Source organism: Syngnathoides biaculeatus, chromosome 18, assembly GCF_019802595.1.
Source record: "Syngnathoides biaculeatus isolate LvHL_M chromosome 18, ASM1980259v1, whole genome shotgun sequence".
Classification (NCBI taxonomy): domain Eukaryota; kingdom Metazoa; phylum Chordata; class Actinopteri; order Syngnathiformes; family Syngnathidae; genus Syngnathoides; species Syngnathoides biaculeatus.
In genome coordinates, this window is record NC_084657.1 from 7,572,083 (window position 1) to 7,590,440 (window position 18,358).

The 18,358-nt window shown below is 42.6% G+C and overlaps 1 long non-coding RNA gene across 1 annotated transcript; it reads left to right on the forward strand.

Moving 5' to 3' along the window:
- Positions 1 to 16,762: 16,762 nt before the first annotated feature.
- LOC133492301 (uncharacterized) lies at positions 16,763 to 17,756 on the forward strand. The gene is made up of 4 exons (XR_009792602.1): positions 16,763 to 16,807; positions 16,894 to 17,036; positions 17,155 to 17,218; positions 17,520 to 17,756. It is a non-coding gene; the product is annotated as an uncharacterized LOC133492301 (long non-coding RNA).
- Positions 17,757 to 18,358: the final 602 nt, after the last annotated feature.

Consider the following 18,358-nt stretch of genomic DNA (forward strand, 5'->3'; position numbering starts at 1 on the left):
GTAGAACGCCAGCAGCATCTTAGCTTTCAGATTGTTGTTCCTGAGCACTGTCAGGAAGTGGAGTTGCTGCTGGGCCTTTTTCACAATAGCCATGATATTTACAGTCCAAGTAAATTTATCTGTGATGTAGACTCCCAGAAATCTGAAGGAGTGGACCCTCTCCACGCACTCCCCATTGATGAACAATGGGACCGGGTCCATGCTGCGCTTCCGGAAGTCCAGGATGAGTTCCTTCGTAATTGCAGTGTTTAGTGTGAGGTTGTTTGTTAAACACCACTTTGTCAGATTTGCAATCTCATATCTGTAGGCAGACTGATCTTCTTTCTGATAAGGTTGGTGGGATGGGCTGGTATGCTGTCATATGTGTGCAGAGAGTATAAGAGGACTCAGTGAGAGCACTCAGTACATAACCTTGAGGGGACCCGGTGCTGAGGGTGATCGAGGAAAAGAGGTGTGGGTCAAGTCTGACAGACTGTGGACGGTTGAGTATTCTTTGAATTACAGATTCTTCCAAGAGTTCAGGCAACCTAGATGTATATTAATAAAAGGTACATAAATCACTACGATTGGATGGCAACCAGTTCAGGGTGTACCCCGCCTCCTACCCATTGAGAGCTGGGATAGGCTCCAGCACTCCCCGCAACCCTCGTGAGAATAAGCGGTGAAGAACCAGACCAATTTGCTCCTGTTTTCGCAAAGATCTTCAACAGGTCTCTAGATCTGTGTGGCGTACCAGCCTGCTTCAAATGCTCCACCACTCTACCAGCACCCTAAAAAGCAGCAGTCTCAGGTCGTAATGACTCCAGGCCTGTTGCCTTGACATCTGTGGTCACGAAGTCCTTTGAATGTCTTGTGCTGGACCACTTCAAGAGTGTCAAAGGTCCCCAGCTAGACCCACTGCAGTTTGCCTATCGAGCTAACAGGTCTGCGGATGATGCAGTCAACATGAGTCTGCACTTCATTCTTGAACATCTCAACAGTGAGGGTACCTATGCGAGGATCCTGTTCGTGGAGTTCAGCTCTGTGTTCAACACCAGCATTCCTGAACTCCTCTCCTCCAAACTTCTCCAGCTCAGCGTCTCGCCTGCCATTTCCCGGTGGATCTACAACTTCCTGACAGGCAGGACACAACAGGTGAGGCTGGGGGACACCACCTCATCCACATGCACCATCAGCCCATCACCCCAAAGTTGTGTCCTCTCACCCCTACTTTTCTCGCTCTACTCTAACTACTGCACGTCGTGGCATGCGACTGTCAAACTCCTGAAGTTTGCTGATGACACCACAGTCATCGGCCTCATTAAAGACAGCGACGAGTCTGCATATCGAGAGGAAGTGGCCAGACTGGAGGTTTGGTGTGGTCAACACAACTTGGCATAGAACATGCTAAAGACAGTAGAGATGATTGTGGACTTCAGGAGACAACCTTTACCACAGCTCCTCCTGATGCTGTCCAACTGTCTTGTGGCAACTGTCGAGATCTTCAAGTTTTTGGGAATTACAGTTTCAAATGTGGGAGACAAACATCAACTCCACCCTCACAAAAGCCCAACAAAGGATGTACTTCTTGCGGCTTTTGAGGAAGCACAGTATGTTACGCGAGCTGCTGAGTCAGTTTTACTCAGCGGTCATCCAGTCAGTACTGTGTACCTCCATCACAGTCTGGTTCGGGGCCGCCACAAAAAAGGACAACCTCTGACTGCAACAGACAATCAAAACAGCTGAATTGGTTATCAGCACCACTCTACCCACTATTGAGGACTTACACGCAACGCGGACTTGGTCCAGAGCGGGCAGGATTTTTTTGAATCCTCCACATCCTGGCCACCAGCTCTTCCAACTCCTTCTGTCGGGAAAGTGCTACAGATCAATGAAAGTCAAAATTAGCAGGCATTCAAAGTTTAAGTCATTGAATTCTTGATCAGCAAACCTACTGTTTTTCTGCCTTGTGCCATGTTCAGACACTCACACCCTGCTGGTCCAATCAGTATTAGTAATAGATATTTTTTCTTCTTATTCTTCATCTTCTTATTTTTATATATTTATGTTTTAGATTTTGTAGACCACACGATTCGTCACTTTAAACTGCTCCCTTTGCACAACTGACGTTGTTAATACACTTATTCATATAGATTTTACATCTTGCGTGTCTTATAAGGAATAGTCCCTATAAACAGAAATGTCTCTTGTTCTTTGTTCTTGTTGCTATGTGGTTCCTTGTTCTGTATATCGTACCAGGGCAGCACCGAAAATTCCTTGTTTGTTTTTATACACTTGGCCATTAAATCTGATTCTGATTCTGAAGAAAATGGATGGATGGATGGATGGATGGATGGATGGTACATAAATCAGAGTGCTGACACAAAGTTTATGGAGACCATAGCTGTGCCACAAAATGTCAATGTTTATTTAGTTGCTGAACCTTTGGATAGATTCATCTAGAAAATTTTTGAATGTTATGAATGCTGCCACTCCTATTAAAAAGGGCAAGACGGGAAGAGTTTTCTGAAAGCATCGGTTAGAACCTCAACAATACTCGCACTCTGTTTTCTGCGGTTGATAACTACACAACCCCCAAATCAGTTAGCAGCAGGAAAAAAAGCAATAAATATGCTTATGTTAGTGAAAAAACACAATCTATTAGGTTACTTATCAGCACAAATCAGCAAATAATAAATTCGTACTACGTCTGAAACCACCTAGGAAAGATTTCTGTCACAATTTGAGAAAGTTGACTAAAAACTGGAGAGAAAACAATTCAGCAGCTGAAACCATCAATGAGCAATCTTGACTAAAGACCATCTGACATTATCAAAGCTATTGCGAAGTCTGTGATAGCTGATTTGCTAATAAATCAATCACTTCAGGCAGGTGAGTTTCCTAAAGCCCTAAAAATAGCTGCTGTTAAGCCTAAAAAAAAAAAAAACAGGACGCTTCCTTGTTAACAAGCATTAGACCCTTTTCAAATGTTCGTTTCATACCCAAGATTGTTGAAAAAGTGATTTTTTTATCAACTCAGTAATTTCTTGAATTTAAATATGAATCTGTTTTCCGAGCTCATCACAGTACAGAATGTATTCTTATCAAAGTGCAAAATGATGTAAGGTTGAATACCGGTGTCAATTCCGATAATGTCGGGTCTCAATGTGGCTTTTTATACAGTCCCTCATAATACAGCTGAACATGTTGGGAACGTGTAGGACTAAATGAAACAGTCCTTAAATGTTTCAGGTCCTACTAGGAGGAAAGGAGTTATTTTGTGACCTTTGGAGGGGTTCAATCTCACTCAATGGCAATGACCTTTGGGATCCCTCAAGGGTCAGTTCTTGAACTCCTATTGTTCAGGGTCTGTAATCTACCCTTGGGGGACATTATTAAAAACTTTAATTTTTTGCTCTGCTTGCAATGTGAATACTGACCCAAGCAACATTGTGGAAACAGGTGACTTCCTCCATCAATCCATCCATCCATTTTCTGAGCCACTTATCCTCATGACGGTCATGGGAGCACTGAAGCGAATCCCGGTTGTCATCGGACAGGAGGCAGGGTACACCCTGAACTGGTTGCCGGCAAATGCAGGGCACTTGGAGACAGACAACAGTTGCACTCACAATCACTGCTTGGGACAATTTAGAGTGTCCAATTAATGCATGTTTTTGGGATGTGGGAGGAAACCGGAGTGCCCGGATAAAACCCGCACGTGGAGAACATGCAAACTCCACACAAGAGTGGGTGTGGGGGGTGGAATTTGAACCCCGATCCTCAGAACTGTGAGGCCAATGCTGTACAGCTGCCCCACTTTAAGTATTGGCACCATTCCTCATACTGGTGGTCCTGGCAATCTAGTGAGAGAAAAGCATTTTGGGAACCCAAAATTCATTGGGTTGATGGTTTTTTTTTTTTTTTTTTAACTTCAAGTATCCTAGTTGGAGAAAATCAAGGTAAGGTATTTGTTCCTCTCAATTTTCTTCAATGTGCACATTCCCTACTCGCAGGGCTAAGATTGATAGATATATTTTCTTAAATATTATTTTAGTCAGGCAGCACAGTAACGCAACTGTAGAGCATTAGCCTCAGAGGTCTGAGCACTAGGGTACAAATCCTGGCCCCACTGTGTGGACTTTACATGTTTTCACTGTACATCCGTGGGTTTTCTCTGGGCACTCCGGCTTCCTCCCACAGTCCAAAAACATGCAACATTAATTGGACACTCAAAATTGCCCCTAGGTGGGATTGTGAGTGCTACTGTTGTCTGTCTCCATGTGCCCTGTGATTGTCTGGCAACCAGTTCAGCGTATACCCCGTCTCCTGCCCGATGACAGCTGGGATTGGCTCCAGCAGTCCTGCAACCCTCGTGAGGATCAGTGCCTCAGAAAATGGATGGATGGATATTATTTCATTCATTTAACAGTTACTATGTTTTGAGTTTTAAAAATGGCTTTTCAAAGAATTGGGTGACTTGTGAATTGATTTGACTCTGCAAAGTTTCTTTTTTTTTTATCTTTGACTAAATGAGCCCAGTCCACCTTATGTGCTTATGGTGCTTTGTTCAAATCTTATACTCAGTAAAATTACCTGTATCAGAGATGTGCATATGAGTTACTGTACAACACCAAACTACAAAAAAATCCAATGCAATGATTCTGCAGTGAACCACGATATATCAGTGATTGCTGTCATCACTTGTTCAAACCTGTACTGAAGTACGTATTGCACTCTGACATAATTTCTTGCAAAAATTCCCTCCACTCTTGTCTGACATTTCAAATCTGTATGAACGTATTCCTCCATCTTCCCGATCAACCGATACTGATATTTCTTCATCAGATGAGGGTAAATCCGAGAAATCAGCGCTGTCCATGATCGTGTATTCCCTTGTTTTCGCATGGGGTACGTCACTTCCTGTGTTTTTAAGTCATGTCAAGACTTGCCAAAATGCTGGTGCCCATGAAAATACAGAATTAAAGAGAAAAATCTTCTCAAAACGCCATTAAATTATATTGGCTTAACCTCAAGTTTTCAAGGTACAGTACATATGACATGACCTATCTGAATAAGGCTTTTCATTGTTCAGTGCTGTATTTCTTTAAAAAAAAAAATGTTGTCAAACCATAACACTTGCTCTCAGACTTTGTATGGGACAATCACTGAAATCCATCAACAGATGCTCATTTTGTGAAACCTTTCATTCTCTTTTTCTGTTTTTATGTTTGCCATAAAGATTGGAGGACCTTCCTGAGAGGCCCTGTGGACCAACCAACAGAATTATAGGAACCTTTTGCAAGAGGCAAATTCACGGCTGAATGAAATGTGACTGAAAACTGGCCAGGCTTAAAAGAATTAACAAAAGTTAGTATGCAGCGAAAGAATTAATACAGACCTACTTTAGTTCCGAGAACATGCATACTCCACACAGGTTGGGCCGGGATTGAACCCGGATCCTCAAAATATTTGGACGTGTATGCAGTACTTGTAACAAATTAATATTAGTAATGTGTTTCATACAATTTGATTAATGAAGACGGGGCCCACTGAATTTCATTTTGAAAATCAATTGATTGTACTAATATGAGTATGCTATAAAAAAAATTATTTCTCCTTTGGTGTTCCAAATTAAGTTTCATGATTTACTGCATCCCCTCCTTCAGCCATCACCTTATTGTCGTGGAGGAGTTTGTGTGTCCCAATGATCCTTGGACCTACCTGGAAGTTTTCTGAGGCTTATACCCTTGGAAGGGTCACCCACGGCAAAAAGGTCCGAGGTGAGGTGATTCCGTGACCTGACCTCGGATAAATGGTCAAAGATGAATAGATTTGTAGCATGTTTTTTAAAGATGCAAGTTATATTTTGGAAATATGTAATTTTTATCCATAACCCTAATCTTAACCTTATGAAAACTAACAATGTATCTTAGAATTCCTTTATTTGGTTCTCGAACAACTTGGAGGTGGGGCTCAAAGGAGAGTGCCAGGTGGCCGGGCCTGCACCCATGGGGCTTGGCCGGGCACAGCCCGAAAGGGTAACATGGCTCCCCCTTTCCACAGGCCCACCACCTGTGAGAGGGGCCATAGGGGTCGGGTGCGAAGTGAGTTGGGCGGTGGCCAAAGGCAGGGACTTTGGCAATCCGATCCCCAGCCACAGAAACTAGCTCGAGGGGCATGGAATGTCACCTCTTGGGAGGGAAGGAGCCTGAGTTGGTGCGTGAGATTGAGACATTCCGACGAGATTTCGTCGGACTCGCCTCTATTTAGTGCTTGGACTCTGGCACCACTCCTCTTGAGATAGGTTGGACTCTGTTCCACTCTGGAGTTGGCCACGAGGAGAGAGGCCGAGCAGGTGTGGGTATACTTATTGCCCCTCGGCTCGGGGCCTGTATGTTGGAGTTTACCCCAGTGGATAAGAGGGTAGCCTCCCACCGCCTGCAGGTAGGGGGATAGGTCCTGACTGTTGTTTGTGCTTATGCACCAAGCAGCAGTGCAAAGTACCCACCCTTTTTGGAGTCCTTAGAGGCAGTGCTGGAGAGTGCCCCCTCTGGCAACTCCATCATTCTGCTGGGGGACTTCAATGTTCACGTGGGCAGTGACAGTGAGACCTGGAAGGCCGTGATTGGCAAGAACCCCCCGATCAGAACTCGAGTGGTGTTCTGTTACTGGAGTTCTGTGCTAATCACGGATTGTCCATAACAAACACAATGTTCAAGCATAAGGGTGTTCACATGTCCACTTGGCGCCAGGACACCCGAGGTTGCAGTTCGATGATCGACTTTGTGGTTGTGTCATTGGACCGATCGGACGGGGGTTCTTGTGGAATATGGGGTACCGAATCCCCTGACACGAGCTGTTCAGTCCCTGTATGACCGCTGTCAGAGTTTGGTCCGCATTGCTGACAATAAGTCGGACTCGTTTCCGGTGAGTGTTGGACTCCGCCAAGGCTGCCCTTTGTCACCGATTTTGTTCATAACTTTTATGCACAGAATTTCTAGGCGCAGCCGAGGTGTTGAGGGTGTCCAGTTTGGTGGCCTCAGCATCACATCTCTGCTCTTTGCAGTTGATCTGGTTCTGTTGGCATCATCAAGCCGTGATCTCCAGCTCTCACTGGAGCAATTCGTAGCCGAGTGTGAAGCGGCTGGCATGAGAATCAGCACCTCCAAATCTGTGACTATGGTCTTTAGTCGGAAAAGGGTGGAGTGCTCTCTCCAGGTCGGTGATGAGATCCTTCCCGAAGTGGAGGAGTTCAAGTATCTTGGGGTCTTGTTCACGAGTGAGGGAAGAATGGAGCGGGAGATCGACAGACGGATCAGTACAGCGTCTGCATCGATGCAGACTTTGTATTGGTCCGTTGTGGTAAAGAGGGAGCTAAGTCGAAAGGCGAAGCTCTCAATTTACCAGTCAATCTACGTTCCTACCCTCACATATGGGCAGGAGCTGTGGGTCGTGACCGAAAGAAGATCCTGGATACAAGTGGCCGAAATGAGTTTCCTCCGCAGGCTGTCCGGGCTCTCCCTTAGAGATAGAGTGAGAAGCTCGGTCATCCGGGAGGGGCTGAGTGTCGAGCCACTACTTCTCTGCATTGAGAGGAACCAGATGAAGTGGCTGGGGCATCTGATTCGGATGCTTCTTGGACGCCTCCCTGCTGAGGTGTTCTGGGCATGTCCCACCGGAAAGAGACCGCAAGGACAACCCAGGACATGCTGGAGAGACTATGTCTCTCGGCTGGCTTGGGAACGCCTCGGGATCCCTCTGGAAGAGCTGGAAGAAGTGGCTGGGGAAAGGGAAGTCTGGGTATTCATGCTGAAGCTACTTCCCCCACGACCCGACCCGGAAAAGCGATAGATATTGGCTGGATGGATGGCTCTCTTAAAAGTTGTCTTTATTTGTCAATCCAGCCATCTTAAATGCCACTGAACAGAAATCCCTCATTAAATTGCTGGAATTACATCAGAGGGCTCTGTGATCTGAGCTGGCAGAATGAGGCAGCGGGGTACAGTCCATCTTTCTGCCAAAGTTAGCTGGGACATGCTCCAGCACTACCGCGACCCTTGTGAGGATTAGCGGCCTGGAAAATGGTTGGATGGATGGATGCATGGATGGATGGATGGATAGGCTTTAAGCGCAGCTGTTCCAAAATGGGAAGCATTTACCCACATAAAACCAAGGCAGCAGAAAAAAAAGGTCCGATATTTTTTAATGAGTGTCTTTACCATTATTGATGTACTGTATAAAATGACTCGTTCACTACAACACTGGTTAGTTTTCTAAACTGGCTGTTATTGAAGAAATATGACCTGGTTTTGTGCTGGAGAAATTAGACAAAGATAAGCCTTAATTGAAATGATATCTTCATTGGATGCACTATGAGGTCCCTATAATGTGTGGTACCTTAATGTTTTTTAAATTAAACCCCTATCCCCAACCTCAGCAAAATCCAAGATACTATGGTCTTAATTAGAGTCAAGAGTCGGGGAAAAGGGTGTGCTCAAGTAGCACCTCTCAGTTGATGAGGCCCTTTTGCCATGAGATATATTTTTAACTATTTGGTCGACATTAAAAGACATGTAACAATTATCTATCTCTTTAATCATAGTGGCAACATATCTGCATTTTTCAACAACATATATTCCACAACATATTGTAAATGATTGAAAAATAAAATATGACAGTTACTCTATTAACTTGTCACTGCATGTGCATTGTGTTTTTTTTTACTCCCATTAAAACAAGGTAGGTGCATCTACTGGCCTTGCCAAAACACCACTTCAAGCAAAGGCAGCAACACTGGCAAGCATTCAGAAATGTCAATTTAGAGTGACATTGTTTGTTGTATATCTCACATTAATCACACTTGACATATAATAAAAATAAGGATAGGACCAGAGGGACGGGGAAAAAAAATGAAGGCCCAAATTCAGTGGCCAAAATCCATTAAGTATGCCCTAAAAGCAGAAGAGACCATATTGATTAAAAAAAAAAAGTTCAAATGAACAGTTCCATTTCACTTTTTGATTAATGCAGCAATATACCATACAGTTCCAAATGGAACTCTGTCTTTTTATTTTTTTTTTTTGTTGATAGATGCGATGACAATCACATTTTTCCGACTGCTAGGCATTTGCATGAGACTTTGAATGGGTTATAAAAACAATCCTTGCTAATCTTTATTCATATCAGGTAAAGATGGGCAGAACCAGCAAATAATGGACCGGCCTCTGACCAAGGCAAGCTAATGACCAAGGAAAAACATGGACAGACTGAATAAAGGTACCCACTCAATAGATTCAGTCAGCTGCGGAAGTCTGGGATTTACTGCAAACATCCATCCATCCATCCACCCATTTTCTTAGCCGCTTGTCCTCACAGGGGTTGCGGGAGTGCTTGGAGCCTATCCCAGCTGTCAACAGACAGGAGGCAGGAGACACACTGAACTGGTTGCCAGCCAATCGCAGGGCACATAGAGACAAACAGCTGCACTCACAATCTCACTTAGGGGAAATTTGGTGTCCAATTAATATTGCATGTTTTGGGGATGTGGGAGGAAACCGGAGTGCCCGGCGAAAACCCACGCAGGCAGGGGGAGAACATGCAAATTCCACACAGGGTGTGCTGGGATTGAACCCGGGTCCTCAGAACTGTGAGGCCAACACTTTCCAGCTGCCCCACCATGGCGCTTTACTGCAAACAAACAACGTTTTAATCAGAGGCTTGCTATGTGAGGTTGCGAGGCAAATTTGGTAAAACATTTTATTCTTTCAGTAACACAGTGCAGTACAGGTTAGCCTGTCTATCTGTTGATTCTTGGTTTGAAACGTAAAGTGTGCGCCGTGTGCTTGCTTGGATTTTCCCTGGGTAGTTAAATTTTTTTCCCCCAAACTTCAAAAATATGCATGGTAAATGGTAATTTATAATTCAAATTTAAATTAAAAATTAAAATTTAAAAAAAATAAATTTATAATTGAAGGATGTGCATCCGCTTAAAATTGAAATTGAATTGTAGCTGTGAAAGTGAATGTGAGGGTGAATGGTTGTTTGATGTGTGGTTGTTAATAAGTGTACTTTGCCTATAATAGGAACAGGATGTGGAAGTGCACTTATATTTTGAAAGGCAGCTTCTCTGTCATTTATTCTTTTTCATTCTTTTCAACGTTATTAATGGTATAAGGAATTGTGTGTTTAAAAATGTTCATTGTAGGGGTAAAATGCCATTAAGTTGTTGGCGGAAGAGCTGAGAAACACAGGAAGTAGGCTGTGTGTTTTATTTTGAAGTCACACTTATCGTGTGGCAGGACATAATACTACCTCTTGTTTGTGAGATTCCTGCGTGTGAGATACGCATTTTGTTCTCCTCCATATATTTTCTTTTTTTTTTTCTGTTGTTGTAGAATGTAAAGATAAGTTAGTTTAAAACGTTTGCAAATCGGGTGTAGTCACAGAGGTACAGTGTTGAATGTGTTTCATTAATTTCAAGCATAAACTCTCTAGCTGGAGAAGTGGCTACATCAAGATCCGTGTACGTCGTGAGATGACCATGTGGTTTGTGTGGTGCGAATGAGTTTTAGCAGCGGCCGCGCCGTGACCGTGTTTTTGGAAGTGTAAGACTTTTGAGGATATTTGTGAAGAAAAATCTGTGAACATCTGTGAATGTGTCTCCTTTATAATACAGAGGGGATTAAACCACGTTGAGACCAGCCAACACGTGCGTCTTCTCATTCATCATCCAAAAGAATACACAACGCAGAGTTAGACCCACTACACAAGGACACACTGACATGCACATGACCAATCAAAGGGAGTTTCTCCGCTTTTCCTTATTTCTGAGTGGTTAATAGACCACAATGACGAAACCAATCCCGTGTCTGCTTTCTTGTTGCAGAAATATGAATTTCTTACTAAAATGACTGGGCAACTTGGAGTCACCCTCAATTTTTTTCCTCCCTTTCTTTTTTTTACATTTGCTTCTGTGTCTTGTGACAGGGGCAGCCCACCGTTCCATTGTTCCATTCCCTGCCTCCCCGTACATCAGCCTACCCTTGCTTCTCTTCTCCGGTGACGTACTGTCTGTTCTGATGTGCCAATTAATTTACAGTTTCAGACAGTGCCCTGTGTTACTGTGTAATGTTTAATTTTCTCTTCAGACACTTATTTATTTCCCTGCTACTTTGCTGTTCAAAGTTAGTTGCTCTTAGCAATCGCACAGTTCCAGCCAGACCTCGGTGTAATAATTAATTACTGTCGGACCCAACAGTTTACCAGTGCAGTAATCCTTCGTTTTAAGTGGTTAATTGTCACCAGAACCACCCAACTAAAGTGAAAAACAGTGAAGTAGTTTTTCTCACAGTTCTGAGGACCCCGGTTCAATCTCGGCTCCGCCTGTGTGGAGTTGACATTTTCTCCCCATGCCTACGTGGGTTCTCTCCAGGCACTCCAATTCCTCCTACATCCCAAAAACATGCATTAATTGGACACTCTAAATTGCCCCCAGGTGTGATTCTGCGTGCAACTGTTGTCTGTCTTCCTGTGCCCTGCAATTGGCTGGCAACCAGTTCAGGGTGTATCCTGCCTCCTGCCCGATCACAGCTGGGATAGACTTCAGCACTCATGTGACCCTTGTGAGGATAAGTGGGTCAGGAAATGGATATATGGATGAATATATCTTCACATTTATAATTTCACCTCCCCCAAGATAATACTGTACATATTTTTAAGGATTCCACCGGTCCCGTAGGACCCGTAGGATTCCCACAAGATGAGAGTGAATTTTGCCATCAATCACGGGATTGGGCAGGAGTAGGAGCGAAGGTCATCGGGAGCAAGTAGGAGTGGAAAAATGAAAATAAAGCCACTGGGAATGCGTGGGAGACCAAACCATGAAGGGACTGAAACTATGCTACAGTTGTTTTATTTTTTCATTTGTTCCCTAATTGATGTTTGAACATTTCCCCTCAACATTAAACTAAAGATTGCTGAAGTCAGGGACTACAGCGTTCCCTCGCTACTTCACGCTTCACTTTTTGCAGCTTCAGTGGTTTGCCACCCCCCTCAAAAAAAAATTATCAAAAATATTTGAATTATACAGCCATTTTGGCATATTGCAGGAAGACGCATTGATACAACGCATATGATTAGTCCCCGCCATGCTATCAACCAATGAGAGCATGTGTGGATTTATCTCATGAGCTTACTGGTTGCACATCATCAAATCCTCACCCAGCAATTTATATTCCATCCTTTCCTTTGTCCTTCCTTTCTGCCATTTTCATCCATGCTTTTGACTGCACGATAACCTCTCGTCTTCATAATGCCGCCAAAGTGCTGCGCTAATGCGAAAGCTTCCTCTGAAGCACCCAAGAGGAAGAGGAAGATGATGACGATCACCAAAAAAGTAAAACTGTTGGATATGATCAAAGATGGCAGAAGTTACCCATATGTGGTGCGCCAAGGTGCAATGTGGCAAACATCTGTAAAACCGCTTCAATAACTTAGAAAGGAAGTGAAATGTGTGGTGAATCCGTGAAATTCGAGGATTGCTCGAATGGAAGCTGAATTAGGTTTGTGGACAGCGGATTGCAGAAAATGGCCTGGTTATGACGATGAAGGGGCTAAAAAATGGTTGACGAACCTCAAAAGCCAGCACAAGTGCTGCAAGGAGTGATTCACTACTTCAAGGACCAGGCTTTTCGGCAAGCAAAGTTTGATTTGAAAAATTTCGCTAATCACCGCCTGGTTGTTCGGGTTGCTATTTAACTTGCGGAGGATATGGGAGAACCCAGTCATTGGCCTCATCCCGATGTCTTCCACCAGGCAACCTTGGATACAGTGCCACTGGAGGAGATACACCATCATCAGTTTCTTTGCACTCTTTTTCAGTTTATTCATACCTAAATTCCTTTGACTCTTCTCTCGGTTATTAGCCTTCGTCCACAATATTTCCTGACATTCAGCATTTTTCTCAAAATCTTCTAAATCCACCCATCCATTTTCTTAGCCGCTTATCCTCACAAAGGGAGTGCTGGAGCCTATCCCAGCTGTCAACAGGCAGGAGGCGGGCTACAGCCTGAACTGCTTTCCAGCCAATCACAGGGCACATCGAGACAAAAACAGCCGCACTCACAATAACACCTTGGGCCAATTTAAAATGTCCAATTAATGTTGCATGTTTTTGGGATATGGGAGAAAACCCATGCAGGCATGGGGAGAACATGCAAACTCCAACAGGCTGGGCCATGATTGAACCCAGTACCTCAAAACTATGAGGCCAATGCTTTCCAGCTGATCCACAATGCCAGCTTCTTGTAAAGTAAATCCCCAATTGTCAGGGGCGTGGCCAGGCCAGTGCCCTGGGTGGAGCTGCCTCCGGCAGCGGCCCCACACCTGCACTGTATAGGCATGCCAGGCATACAAGCCTTGAGTTTGTCACTCTCATTGGCCAGTTCATTGTGTTTCAGACTGTAGTCATCTGTAGGAGTAAACAAGCCTCTTGTTATGTATTAGCCTTGTTGTCCTCGCGTTTACCGCAAACAGGAAGGGGCTCACTGTGGATCCCTGATGCAGTCCCAGTTCCACCTTAAATTCTTCTGACACACTAACGACACACCTCACTGCTGTTCTGCTGCCCTCATATACATGTTCTGTACTGTTTTAACATATTTCTCCACCACACCAGACTTGCACATGCAGTACCACAGTTCCTCTCTTGGTACTCTGTCATAGGCTTTCTTTAGGTCTACAAAGACACGATGGAGTTCCTTCTGACTTTCTCTGTAGTTTTCCACGAGCATCCTCAAGGCAAATAATGCATCTGTGGTACTCTTTCTAGACATGAAACCATACTCTTGCTCGCAGATACTAACTTCTGTCCTGAGTCTATCCTCCACTATTCCTTCCCATAACTTCATTGTGTGGCTCATCATCTTTATTCCTGTGTAGTTTCCACAGTTCTGAACATCCCCTTTGTTTTAAAAATGGGAACTAGAACACTTTTCCTCCATTCTTCAGGCATCTTTTCGCCCGCGAGTATTCTGTTGAATAAGTTGGTCAAAAACTCCACAGCCACCTCTCCAAATTTCTTCCATACCTCCACTAGTATGTCATCATGACCAACTGTCTTTCCATTTTTCATCCTGTTCAGTGCCTTTCTAACTTCCCCCTTGCTAATCATTGCCACTTCCTGGTCATTGACGCTTGCCTCCTCAACCCTACGTTCTCCCCCGTTCTCTTCATTCATTAACTTCTCAAAGTACTCTTTCCATCTACTTAGCACATTACTGCCACCAGTCAACATATTACCATCACTGTCCTTAATCACCTTTACTTGCTGCACATCCTTCCCATCTCTATCCCTCTATCTGGCCAACCTGTAGAGATCCCTTTCTCCCTCTTTCGTATCCAACCTGGCGTACATGTCGTCATATGCCTCTTGTTTAGCCATCACCACCTCTACCTTGCCCTACGTCGCATTTGAATGTGTTCCTTCCGCCTCTCCTCAGTCCTCTGCGTGTCCCACTTCTTCTTTGCTAATCTCTTTTTGTTGATGATTTCCTGTATTTTGGAGTTCCACCACCAAGTCTCCTTCTCCCCTTTGCTACCAGAAGGCACCACAAGTACTCTCCTGGCTGCCTCACTGAGTACCTTGGCAGTAATATTCCAGTCTTCCGGGAGCTCTTCTTGTCCATTTAGAGCCTGTCTCACCTATTTCTAAAAGGCCACACGACATTCTTCCTTCCTCAACTTCCACGACCTGATTACCTGCTCTACCTTTGTCTTCTTAATCTTCCTACCCGCTACAAGAGTCATCTTGAGTACCAACATGACCAACAAAAATAAACAGCTGACATTTTTTCAAGTTCGAGTATTCAGGTTTGCAGAGGTACACGCAATAACATTTCTAACTGTTCTCTGGGTGTGGGAAATGGGGATAGATGTGGATGTTTCACCTGCCACCAGGTGGACGTGAGTTGTATGCTGATGCAGTTGACTGAAGAAAATGTGTCCTATCTGCTAATTCCAAAAAATGGTGGTTGCTCACGAGTGTAGAAGCCTCCAGTTTTCTTGTGAAGGCAATAAATTAACATTTTCCACACATCACCTTAGGCGTCTGTCGTGAGTGGTGTAGGGAATGCACTAGAAAGCAAGTGTTCGCCTTCGGGCGGCTTTCTAGTTGATCGTCACGAACGTTGAATGTGCAGCTAGCTAGCCAGCTAGCTACCACGGCCTCATGGCGATAACATAACTAGGTGACAATTCGTAATACTTTTTATTCGAAACATTTCTCCGTTTAAAACCTCGATCAAAACCTGTCGGTAAGTATATATTTTTTTCCCAATTACTTCATTTGTTATATTTGTATTTTTATAGATGTAAAAGTAAGTAATAGATTTAGTGGTAGTATATGCATAAGTGAAATATGAAAGTGATGTGACTGCTCGCACTGTTTTTTTTTTTTTTTTTTTGAGGCTCACAAAAATGTTGGTTACATTGCAAAATCTGTAAATTTACCAGATTTGGTGCGTTGTATGGAGTTACATGCAATTGTCATGAAAATAAGTACAAATTGTAACAATCAAGGGATCATCAGTGAAATTTCATGAAAATTTGTTGAGAAATAAAAAAGCCATAGCATTTTGAAGATCCTGGGAAGGTCATAACTTACTATTCTTTTGTATTGTTTTGCCAATACCATGATTAGCCCATATTCTGAATCTTTAAATGGTCATAACTTTGGTTGTTTGAGCTATTGAGATAATTGAAGTAAGATTTGAAGGGGTTTTCAAAGCTCTTTCCAATGATAGTTTTTATTTAAATTCCATCCATTCATTTTTTTTTTTTGCTGCTTATCCTCACGAGGGTCGCAGGAGTGCTGGACCCTATCCCAGCTGTCAATGGGCAGGAGGCAGGGTACACCCTGAACTAGAACATGTGTAATGAAAAATATGGGACCTACATGAACAAAATTGACCTATTTTGCAGGCAAAGCTACCTTGGCAAATACTCTGAAGAAAAGATATGTTCATCTTGAGAGTGGTATGCAATTTTAGTAGATGGAATCTTGCTACTCAATCAAATATATTTTAAATCACCTAAAAGACTGGCCTCCACCATTGAGGATATATATTCCATCAAGTAAGGGTGCCGGCTTTGCTGATTACATTTATGGTTAAACTAAAATATCTGTTATTTTCTCAGCGAACACTAGTGGTTATGGTACCCACCCAACTTCCTTGGGGCAGAATAAGATGGGTATAGTAAAACTGACCATTAAGTTATTTTTCCCCAGTTGTGCATGGTCAAATCATAATTGTTATGTCTCATTTAATTCTTTCACTGAATGCGTATCAACAGTGTCATTCATTGATGTAGTATTTTTTATATAAATGTATAATTTGGGTTTTTTTATTTTAAATTTTATAGAGTCCAGGAATTCAATGAATTGATGCCATGACTATATCTATCAACTTTTCAGTAATGTGATATTGCAGGTCATGGTTTATTTTCTTTACAGCTCCAAAAACCTCCTGAAGTGGAGGATTCGGAAAGTGATGCCAGTCCTGTAATTGCCCTGCAAGACCATTAAAGTGAATGCATCTTCTGTTTAAAGCACTTTATAAGAAGAAATCTGGCCCAAAGAGCACAATAAAAAAACTTGGTTTCTCTGATATTCTGTTTTATTCCTCCTGTTTGAGGTAATGGAACAGGTCACCATGAAGAACCCAAAGACATTAAAAACCAAGACCACGACCATCAACCTTGAGCCATCTACCACCAAACATGAGGCTTTCCCATTCCTCCGAAGAGAGTTGGTGCATGTAAGAAGCAAGTAAGCCAAAAATGTCTACGAATAACTCGTCTTAAAACCTTTTTGTCATATTTGTGCTTTTGCATTGTGCATGTGTTGTTGTTCAGGGTTCCAAAAAAAAAAAGGGCTGATGCTGCTTACTGAGATAAGGGACACCGGCAGGCGTCAAAACCATAGGGCGGTACAAGAAGAGGACATTGACATTGTACAGATAAGATATCAGGCCGACTTCATTGTCCTTGAACAGAAGGTGACGGAAGAACCTTCTGCTTCTGCAGAACTGCTATGATTAAGTGTGGAAAAAGTTGTAAGTTTAATTTTAACAACAAACCAATTCCTAATTTTGCTTTCCTCTTTTTGATTTGCAGAAATTCCAAATGTTGAAAGTTGGATCGGTAACCCTTAAGGAAAATATCAAACAGATCCTGAAAGGTAATTGAATATTAAATATTTTGTACAGAATTTAATTTTTTTTTACCAGTAATATACAGTTGAGAATAAGGTGAAGATTTTTTGACTTGCTTTAACTTTCAAACGATATTGCATTTATTAATACAATTGAAAGTATTTTGTGTGCTGTTTGCAGACTTCTGAACACTGAGGTCCTTCAAATGCTCTTTCTATAAACAAAATATGGATTCTTGTGTTTGATAGCTTCCTAACTGATCGTTATTGTGTTTGCCAGATTTAATAGTAAACAAGTCTCTTAATTTTGAACTCAATGTGTCTTCAGAAACAACGAGGGAAGAGTGATGTACTAAGTGTGGCCACGTCATAACTGAAATATGCGCCTGACAGATGCAGTGCCAGTGGCAGGAAACAGGAGGGGAGGAACCAGGGTGGACAGTAAATGTGAGAGACACATAGTTAAAGTTCACATAGTGGAATATTATATTTTATTTTGTTTGTAACATAATTTAAGCAAAACATTATTTGTTCGAAATGACGGAAAGAAGTTTTGTTCTAAATGTTAAACATGCATTTATTACTGTGGGCTGAATAAACTAATTGTTTGGAATTGACTGTTGTTTGATCGAAAAAAAACAGTCTGGTTTCACACTGCATAATAAAGGTTTCAATCCAGAATGCTTGTTTTAATGGCTCAGATTCCATGTAGCATGGCAATGTTGTTTCTGTGTTCTAAGGCAACGTTGATTGTGTGTGGGATTGTCACATTCATGCAGTTAACGAATACAATGTACAAGCAATGTTGTTTCAGTTCTTTAGAACAGTTCTATAGAACTTGGGTCGTAAAGTTCTATGGCATTCCTATCAAATGTTTCGATAGAAATTCTTTAGAATTTGGGTCATAAAGTTCTATAGCATTTCTATAGAACATTTCTAAAGAATTTCTATAGAATTTGGGTCCTTTCTGTAGAAATTCTTTAGAAATGTTCTATAGAATTTTTTTTTAGCTGGGCTTGATTTAATAACAAAAGCGGAATACAACATACGAGGTGAAATGGGAGCTAACAGTGCATGTAACGCAAGAAGGAGCAATAAAATTATAAACCATTGGAAACGCTGATAAAAAAAAAAAATGGACTCAATGTCCCTCAAATCGCTAAGAAT